At 41.1% G+C, this 10,557-nt stretch overlaps 1 protein-coding gene across 2 annotated transcripts in view; it reads right to left on the reverse strand.

Moving 5' to 3' along the window:
• The window catches only part of ZNF790 (zinc finger protein 790), a 24,928-nt gene extending 17,232 nt beyond the window's left edge, over positions 1 to 7,696 (reverse strand). The window contains exon 1 of one of the 2 annotated variants that reach the window (XM_008531444.2): positions 7,153 to 7,696. The gene's annotated coding sequence lies outside the window, so the exon portion shown is untranslated. The remainder of the gene's footprint in view (positions 1 to 7,152) is intronic. The other variant, XM_070557519.1, reaches the window with a different exon arrangement.
• Positions 7,697 to 10,557: the final 2,861 nt, after the last annotated feature.

Here is a 10,557-nt window from a genome sequence, read left to right on the forward strand (position 1 = left end):
AATTAAATGAAAAACTAGACCAGATGGACTTAATAGATATATAGAGAATGCTGCATCCAAAACCAGCAGAATACACATTCTTCTCAAGTGCATGTGGAACATTCTCAAAGATGGACCATATGTGGGAAATAAGGAAAGCCTCAATAAATTTGAGAAGATTGAAATCATATCAAGCATCTTTTCCTACCATAATGCTATGAACCCAGAAATCAACTGCAAGAAAAAAGCTGGGAAAGTGACAAATATGTGGAGACTAAACAACATGCTACTGAACAACCAATGGATCATTGAAGAAATTAAAGAAGAAATAAAAAAAATATCTGGAGACAATTGAAAATGAAAAAACACCATACCAATTCGTATGGGAACCAACAAAAGCAGTCCTAAGAGGTAAATTCACAGCAATACAGGCCCACCTTAACAAATAAGAAAAATCTCAAATAAGCAATCTTAAACTACACTTAACAGAACTATAAAAAGAGGAACAAACAAAGCCCACATCAGCAGGAGGAAAATAATAAAAATAAGAGCAGAAATAAATGAAACAAATTAAAAAACAGTAGAAAGGATCAATGCAACTAAGAGCTGGTTCTTTGAAAAGATAAACAAAATTGAGAAACCCTTAGCCAGACTCACTAAGAAAAGAAGGCTCAAATAAATAAAATTAGAAATGAAGGAGGAGAAATTACAATGGATACCACAGAAATACAAACGATTATAAGAGAATACTATGAAAAATTATATGTCAAGAAATCGGATAACCTAGAAGAAATGGATAAATTCTTACATTCATACAACCTCCCAAAACTGAATCAAGAAGAAATACATAATCTGAATAGACCAATCACAAGAGATTGAAACAGTAATCAAAAACGTCCCAAAAAATAAAAGTCCAGGATCAGAAAGCTTCTCTGGAGAATTCTATCAAAAACTCAAAAAAGAGTTAATACCTATCCTTCTCAAACTATTCCAAAAATTGAAGAAGATGGAACATTTCCCAACTCATTCTACAAGGGTCAACATCACCCTGATCCCGAAGCCAGACAAGGACAACAGAAAGAAGGAAACTTAGGGGCCAATATCTCTAATGAACACAGATGCAAAAATCCTCAAAAAATATTGGCAAACCAAATACAGCAATACATTAAAAGGATCACACACCTTGATCAAGTGAGATTTATACTGGGGACTCAGGGATGGTTCAACATCTGCAAATCAATCAATGTGAAACACCACATACACAAAATGAGGAATAAAAACCACATGATCATCTCAATAGATGCAGAGAAGGCATTTGACAAGATCCAACAGCCATTTATGATAAAAAGTCTCAATAAAATGGGTACAGAAGTACCTCAACATAATAAAGTCCATATATGACAAACCCACAGCCAACATGATACACAATGGGGAAAACTGAAAGCCATCCCTCTGAGAACAGGAACAAGACAAGGGTGCCCACTCTTATTCAACATAGTGCTGGAGATTTTGGCCAGAGCAATTAGGCAAGAAAAAGAAATAAAAGGTATCCAAATTGGCAAGGAAGAAGTGAAACTCTCCCTGTTTGCAGATAACATATGCTTTCTTTTTTTGAGAGTTAATACAGCTTACTTCTTTTTGGGGGGAGGGGATTGGCCCCAAGCTAACCTCTATTGCCAATCTTCCTTTTCTTCTCCCCAAAGCCCCAGTACATAGTTGTATATCCTAGTTGTAGTTCATTCTAGTTCTTCTGTGTGGGATGCCTCCACAGCATGGCTTGATGAGTGGTGGGTAGGTCCGTTCCCAGGACCTGAACCAGTGAACCCTAGGCCACCAAAGTGGAGCAGGTAAACTTAACCACTTGGCCACAGGGCCAGCCCTGACATGACTTTATATATAGAAAACCCTAAAGAATCCATTGGAAAATTATCAGAAATAATCAACAACTACAGTAAAGTTGCAGGGTACAAAATCAACTTAGAAAAATCAGTTGCATTTCTATACTCCAATAATGAACTAACAGAAAGGGAACTCAAGAATACAATCCCATTTACAACCACAACAAAAAAAAATAAAATATCTAGGAATAAATTTAACCAAGGAGGTTAAAGATCTATACAATGAAAACTATAAGACATTATTGAAAGAAATCGACAATGACATAAAGAAATGGAAAGATATTCCATGCACATGGGTTGGAAGAATAAACATGCTTAAAATGTCCACACTACCCAAAGCAATCTACAGATTCAATGCAATCCTAACTAGAATCCCAATGTCATTCTTCATGGAAATAGAACAAAGAATCCTAAAATTCATATGGGGCAACCAAAGACCCCAAAAGACTAAAGCAATCCTGAGAAAAAAGAAGAAAGCTGGAGGCATCACAATTCCTGACTTCAAAGTATACGACAAAGCTACAGTAATCAAAACAGCATGGTACTGGTACAGAAACAGGCACACAGATCAATGGAACACAATTGAAAGTCCAGAAATAAAACCACACATCTATGGACAGCTAATCTTTGAAAAAGGGGCTAAGAACATACAATGGAGAAAAGAAAGTCTCTTCAATAAGTGCTGTTGGGAATACTGGGCAGCCACATGCAAAAGAATGAAAGTAGGTCACTATCTTATGCCATACACAAAAACTAACTCAAAATGGATCAAAGACTTGAAGGTAAGACCTGAAACCATAAAATGTCTGGAAGAAAATATAGGTAGTACACTCTTTGACATGGATCTTAAAAGGATCTTATTGAATACCATTGCTTCTCAGACAAGGGAAATAAAAGAAAAAATAGACAAATGAGACTTAATCAGGCTAAGGAGCTTCTGCAAGGCAAAGGAAACAAGGATCAAAACAGAAAGACAACCCACCAACTGGGAGAAGATAATTGCAAATGATATAGCCAACAAGATGTTAATCTCCATGATACATAAAGAACTCACACAACTGAACAACAAAAAAAACAAACAACCCAATCAACAAATGGGCAGAGGATACGAACAGGCATTTTTCCAAAGAAGGTATACAGATGGCCAAGAGGCACATGAAAAGTTGCTCAACATCACTAATCATCAGAGAAATGCAAATCAAAGCTACCCTAAGATACCACTTTACATCCGTTAAAATGGTTATAATCACTAAGACAGAAAATAACAAATGTTGGAGAGGATGTGGAGAAAAAGGAACCCTCATACACTGCTGGTGGGAATGCAAACTGGTGCAGCCACTATGGAAAACAGTATGGAGATTTCTCAAAAAAGTAAAAACAGAAATATCATATAACCCAGCTATCCCACTACTGGGTATCTATCCAAAGAACACGAAATCAACAATTCAAAGTGACTTATGTATCCCTATGTTCACTGCAGCATTATTCACAATAGCCAAGACATGGAAGCAACCCAAGTACCCATCAACTGATGATTGGATAAAGAAGATATGGTATATATACACAATGGAATACTACTCAGCCATTAAAAAAATCACAAAATCATCCCATTCGCAACCACATGGATGGACCTGGAGAGAGTCACATTAAGCAAAATAAGCCAGACAAAGACAAACACCAGATGATTTCACTCATATGTGGAAGATAAACAAACACTGGGACAAAGAGAACAGTTCAGTGGGTACCAGGAGAAGGGTGGTGGGGGGTGAGCACAGGGGGTGAAGGGGAGCACTTATACGGTGATGTACAAGAAATGATGTACAACTGAAATTTCACAATGTTGCAAACTATTATGAACTCAATTAAAAAAATGTAAAAAAAAATTAGACTACTGGTGAGCATGATAGTCTATACAGAAACTGACATATAATAATGTCCATCTGAAATTACATGTTATAAATCAACATGACTTCAATAAGATAATTGAGGAAGAAAACCCACAATGCAATACCACTATATATCCACTATATTGGCAAAAATTTTACAGTCTGACAATACCATGTATTAATGAGAAAGTGGAGCACTTGGAACTTGCATAAACTATCGATGGGAGTGCTAACTAGTTCAGCCATTTTGGAAAACTGACAGTATCTGCTTAAGCAGATTCCCATACCCTATGACCCAGCAATTTCTCTCCTAGAAATAGACCCAACAGAAATGATACATATGAACACCAAAAAAAGGGTAAGTATGCTTCCAGCACCATTATCCACGAGAGCCCAAAGTTGGAAACAGTCCAAATGTCTATCAACGGCATGAATGGACAAACACAAGTGGGATATTCATGCCGTGGAATACCAGTGCATTTAGCAAAGTGAACAATAAGCTTTTTCTACACACAAGAATATGTATGAATCTCACAAACACAATGTTGAACAAAGGAAGCCAACACAAAAGGTTACATGCTATGTGATTCCATTTACATCTAACTTCAAAAACAGACAAAACTGATGTATGGTGGTTACTTTAGGGAGCTACTGACTGAACAGGAGCACAAGAGGGACTTCTGGGGTGCAAGTACTGTTTTATTTCTTGATCTGGGTGCTTATTATGTGGGTGTTCCCTCTGTGGTAATTTATTCAAGCTGTACAGTTTTGATTGTGTTGGCTGTTTGATCATATTATTATGTATACACTTATCCATATACATGATAAACTTCAAAAAAAGTTCATTTTACAAATTATGGACAAATATATACAAGACAAATGGAAACAAAAAAATAAGCAAGGGCCCTGATCTTGAGCATGCTAAAATATTAAAGCCTACAATTCACAATTATCGAAATCTATGTATCAACTAACAGCGGGAACTTTCATAAAGCAGGAGTTACAGGTTACATAAGATACAATTTCATTAATAACAGAGGATTTTCATAGCTTTTCTCAATCCAAGACAAATCAAGTGGAAAACAAATAAGTAACTATAGACAGACCATATAGCAGATCACAAAGAAAAATTCATTATATTTCCAAGTTAAAAAAGATCACAATGCAGCAAAACTGGAAATTACAAGTGAAGAGGGGGCCTATGTGCTTTACCTGAAGTCCTCAACGTTATCAATAGGGACTGAGTTCCCCTCATGTCACAGGACTCAAGACCCCCCCACAGCGCTGAGGCTCAGACACGACACCATTATGTTAGTTTTCTACTACTGAGTAACAAACGCTCATAAATGTAGTGGCTTAAACAAACTTCTTACCTCACGGTCAGACAAAAGTCTGACATGCTTCTCCCTGGACTAACAAAGTGCTGGCAGGGCTGTGCTCCTTTCTGCAGGCTCTAGGGGGGAATTCATTCCCTAACGTTGTCCAGTTTCAGGAGGCCACCAACATTCCTTGGCTCAAGGTTCCCTTCCTTTATCCAGCCAACAACTTTGCAGCTCTCTAACCATTCTATAATCACATCTCCCTTTGACACTAAATTCAGGCGAGAAAGGTTTACTGACTTTAAGGATCCATGTGATTAGATTGGGCCCAATTGGATAATCTCATTTCAAGGTCCTTAACTTAATCCCTTTGGCCTCTTTTTTTTTTTTTTTTTTGAGGAAGATTAGCCCTGAGCTAACAGCTGCCAATCCTCCTGTTTTTGCTGAGGAAGACTGACCCTGAGCTCACATCCGGTGCCCATCTTCCTCTACTTTATATATGGGATGCCTACCACAGGTTGCCAAGCAGAGCCATGTCCACACCCTAGATCCGAACCTGCGAACTCGGGCCGCCGAGAAGCGGAACGTGCGCACTTAACCGCTGCGCCACCAGGCCGGCCCCTCTTTAGCCTCTTAAAGCAATTTATTCACAGGTTCCGAGGATTAGGATCTGGACTTGTTTGTAGGGGCATTACTCCACATATCCCAACCACGCTTAAAGCTTCTATCATTGGCTTCCCTCTTTCCGAGGGATATTCAAAAGTCCACCTCTTACCACCTCTTACAACACTACCTCTCCAACACTGTCTCCAATCCAACCAAAATAAGCGGCCATATCCCCTACATCCGTGTTTATGTCCATCCTAAGAAGCCCTGGACTCCCTGGCCATCTCCCTCTTCAGACACTGTACTCCTCATAGTTGGTTGTCCCCTTGTCGCACCCCTCCCCAAGTCTTGACGCTTTCCAGTAGGCCCTCTGGAATTCACAATTCATAAATAAACCTCTCTGTTACCTTCAACCACTTCCTTGAACACTCCCTTCACCTTTGTGCCTAACAGAAACCTGGCTCTCCCCAGAGGACTCCGCAGCCCTCTCAACATTTTTTCCCCTATAGCCTTTTGACACTGGGTCTGGGAGTGGGGCAAACGTCCCCCTTGCTCTTATTACTTTCAGACCTTTCTCTCTTCCTCCTCCTAAGAGCTCCAGCTTAGAATTTCACGCCATGAGATTATGTACAACTCACCACTCCTCACTGTTGCTGACATCTACCAAACACAGAATATTTCCCCTTGCTTTTTGAAAACTTGAGCTCATAGCTCACTCTCTACAACACTAACACCCTTCTTTGATTCTTGCCATTTCAGGACGCCCACAGAGGAGCCTGGCTTACTCACCCTTCCCTGTACTTTTACTTTTCCTTCCTCCTGGCTCATTCCCACCAGCATACTGATAGGTTATTTCTCTCCCGACCAGCTGCTGTTCCATTTCTCTGCTCATATTTACAGAGAAACTCTTGGAATATGTCGTCTACACTGTTTCCTATTCCCCTTCCTTCGTTCTGTTACCCTACTCCAACTCAACTAACGGTCACCACAGAAACTGCTCTCCATACTTTCACGAATGACTATGAATGTTACTAAACGCAATGCTCAATTCTCTGTTTCCGGCCCCACGGCTGCTGCCACCACATTTACACACACGGTCACGCACACAGTGACGCATTCACAGTCATATACATACAGAGTCACACCTAAATAGTGCATTACAATCACATACAGCTCCCGTCACCACCGCGCGTGCAAACACACACATATACACATCCCACCCCTATGGCTCCTGGGCGATCACCTCCACACGTTGCTCCTGTATCAATTTCACACAAGCACCCACGGTTCCCACCGTGATCGCTGGCGCGCGCACAGACACACAAACACGGAGCCCCACCACCTTCCTTCTCATGTCCCCTTGCTGGCAAAGCCCCAGACTCCGAAAACGTTACCCATCACTGCCCTCCCCCGCGGCCTCGCGCCTCAGGGGTCATTCCGCTTGCGGGTGTTAGACTCCCTTACCTGACCTTGCGGCCCCCGCTGAGTGTTCCGCAGGGACTTGCGCGCGATCCCTTCTATGGCCCTCAAAGGGCCGGTGCGCGGACTGGACGTTGCCTCGGGTACGGTGAACATTGGGAAATGTAGTCCGGAACCTGGACAGCCTTTAAGAGCCCAGAGACTGACAGTCTCAATTCACAGGCCTTGGTCTTGGACGCCGTCCTTTCTCTCGGCAAACACGGTCGCCCTACACCGTGCACATCTGTAACCGAAAACTTCGACAAGTCCCAAGAGATGTTTAGAACGCAAGCCTCAACTGAGACCCCCACGCTGCTCTTCCTCCGCAAACGGGTGCCCAGCTCTGGCAACCTGGACAGAAAGCCAGGTTGACTGGAAGTAGCCTTCGACGCGATGGCTCCTGGGAAATGTAGTCCAGAGCCGTGAAATACCTCAGGGAGGGCGCTATCCTTTTCAGCGCGAGTTGGCCGCCTGGGCATCTGATGGATGTGGCGTGGGAGAAAGATCCTGTAAGGCGGTGCCAAGCGACCGGCGAATCTTTACCATGTCCGCCTGAGCCTCAGCCCGGACGGTGGATACCTCTTCACCAGCTCCGGCCTGGAGGTAGGGTGAAGGGAGGATGTATGGGGCACAACTCGGTGCCTGGCCCCGGGGTGAGCAGGAGGGGAGGTTTGGAGGTGGGAGGTCACCGGTCTGAGAATCCGTGGGAGCTTCTCTTCGAACCCAGATGTAGTATCCCTCAGATCCACAAACAAACACTTACCTTATTGCCATCTTCCAATTATCCTTAAAGTGTTTGGCTTAAATTAATATCCATGGTTACATTGCTATTTTGTAAATGTTATTCACGTCTGGGCTATTCCTTTTGCTAAAGTTAATACTTCCCAACTTTTCTAATTTGCTTCCTTTCCTACGTGCTCATCATTTGGATGTATATCTAAACTTTCTGACAGGAGTTATTTTTTTCAGTATTTTCAAATTCATCAGGTTATCTTTAAAAATTTTATCCTTTAAAGTTCTTTTGTTGTGAAATTGAAAATACCTGAAAAAAAAGTGCGTGGAGTGTGTAAGTTCAGTGTAACTCCAGACAAGTGAAGAAATATTACATTGTTGATATCTCAAAAAGAAATGCCTACCCCATGTGATCATTTCTGATCCCCAGCCCGCCCCCAGCTGACCACTATCCTGACTGTTAGGGTAATAATATCTTGGCTCATCAGTTGTTATCTATCTTTGAAATTTACAAAAATGCAATCAAATTGTATTAACCTCCTGTCTTGCTTAGTTATTAAAATTCGTAACTGGATTAACTCAAAACTTCACTCTAAAGGCTTTGCAGAAGGAAATGTATGCCCGTTCAGGCACAAAAATTATTCTCCTTAGTTACTACTGTGATTCAGGAGCCCACGATCAACCCTCCCTCCAAGGTACAATGATTCACTTGGAGAACTCACAGCAAAACAATACAAAGCAAAATCAGCAAAGAGAAAAGGCATATGGGGGAAAGTCCAGGAAAAACCAGGCACATGGTTCCCAGGATCCTTTCCCCCTTTGGCAATGTGTTGTGACCACACATGTGAAATGTTGCTAACCAGGGAACCTCATAAGAGACTCAGTACCTAGGGCTTTTATTGGGTGCTGGTCACATGGGCAACCTCTGCCCGGCACATACCAGAATTTCAGACTCCCAGAAGGATAGCAGGTGTTTACCATAAGCTATATAGTTTGCACAAACAGTTTAGGAACAGTGAGCCACTCTTATCAGTTAGGTTAGTAGGAACTCACTCAAAATCTAAGTTCTAGATGCAAGCCAGGGGCCAACCTTGCAAGCAGGACTTTCAAAGGGTAAGAAGTCTCAGGTCTGCTATGTTAACTCTTTTCTCCACACTACTGTCCTAAAGAAAATGTCTGGCTTTCAACAACAAAAGATTACAAGGCATAAGAAAAAGCAGGAAAAATCAAGACACTCCCAAGACACAAAACAACCATCAGAACTAGCCTGAGGTGTTCTCAGCTTCTTGCTGCATAACTTCAATCTCTGCCTCTGTCTTCACATGGCCTTCTTCTCTTCCATGTCTTCTCATCTTCTGTGAATTTTTTTATGATCATTATCCACCATGTAATCTCAGTAGTTAACTTTTTTTATATTTTATTTTTTATTGAGGTTATGATAGTTTTCAAGCTTGTGAAATTTCAGTTGTACATTATTATTTGTCAGTCATATTGTAGGTACACCACTTCACCCTTTGTGCCCATCCCCCCACCCCCTTTCCCGTGGTAACCACTAATCTGTTCTCTTTATCCACGTGTTTAACTTCCACGTATGAGTGGAGTCATACAGAGTTCGTCTTTCTCTATCTGGCTTATTTCATTTAACATAATACCCTCAAGGTCCGTCCATGTTGTTGTAAATGGGACGATTTTATCCTTTTTTTATGGCTGAGTAGCATTCCATTGTGTGTATATACCATATCTTCTTTATCCAATCATCTGTTGATCGGCACTTAGGTTGCTTCCATGTCTTGGCTATTGTAAATAATGCTGCAATGAACATAGGGCGCATAGGACTTTTGGAATTGCTGACTTCAAGCTCTTTGGATAGATACCCAGTAGTGGGATGGCTGGGTCATATGGTATTTCTATTTTTAATTCTTTGAGAAATCTCCATACTGTTTTCTGTAGTGACTGCACCAGTTTGCATTCCCATCAGCAGTGTATGAGGGTTCCTTTTTCTCCACAACCTCCTCAACATTTGTTACTTTTTGTTTTGGTTATTTTAACCATTCTAACAGGTGTAAGGTGACATCTTAGTGTAGTTTTGATTTGCATTGCCCTGATGATCAGTAATGATGAGCATGTTTTCATGTGCCTATTGGCCATCTGTATATCCTCTTTGGAGAAATGTCTGTTCATATCCACTGCCCATGTTTTGATTAGGTTGTTTGATTTTTTCTTGTTGAGTTGTGTGAGTTCTTTATATCTTCTGTCAATTTTAAGGACACTTGTCATTGGATTTAGGGCACATCCACATAATCCAGGATGATCTTACCTAGAGATCCTTAACTTAATTACTTCTGCAAAGACCATTTTTCCAAATAAGGTCACACTCACAGGCCTTGGGGGTCAGGACATGAACATAACTCTGGGGTGCCACCATTCAACCCGCTACAGCCTGCTACTCTGTTTAGTCTTACCCTAATAGATTTCCTTAGAATTCTTATCCTGTCTCATTGCTACAAATAACATCTAGGTGCTGACAACACACAAATGTTTCTCCTTAGCATGGACTGTCTCAGTGGTTTAGAAGAGGAAAAACCAAACTCTTGATCTACCCCCTAAAATGTGCTCATTCCATAGTTTATCTCAGTAAATGACAATTCCGGTCTTCTAGTTTCTCAAGCTGAAATACTT

Source organism: Equus przewalskii, chromosome 9 (assembly GCF_037783145.1).
Source record: "Equus przewalskii isolate Varuska chromosome 9, EquPr2, whole genome shotgun sequence".
NCBI classification, from domain to species: Eukaryota; Metazoa; Chordata; class Mammalia; order Perissodactyla; family Equidae; genus Equus; species Equus przewalskii.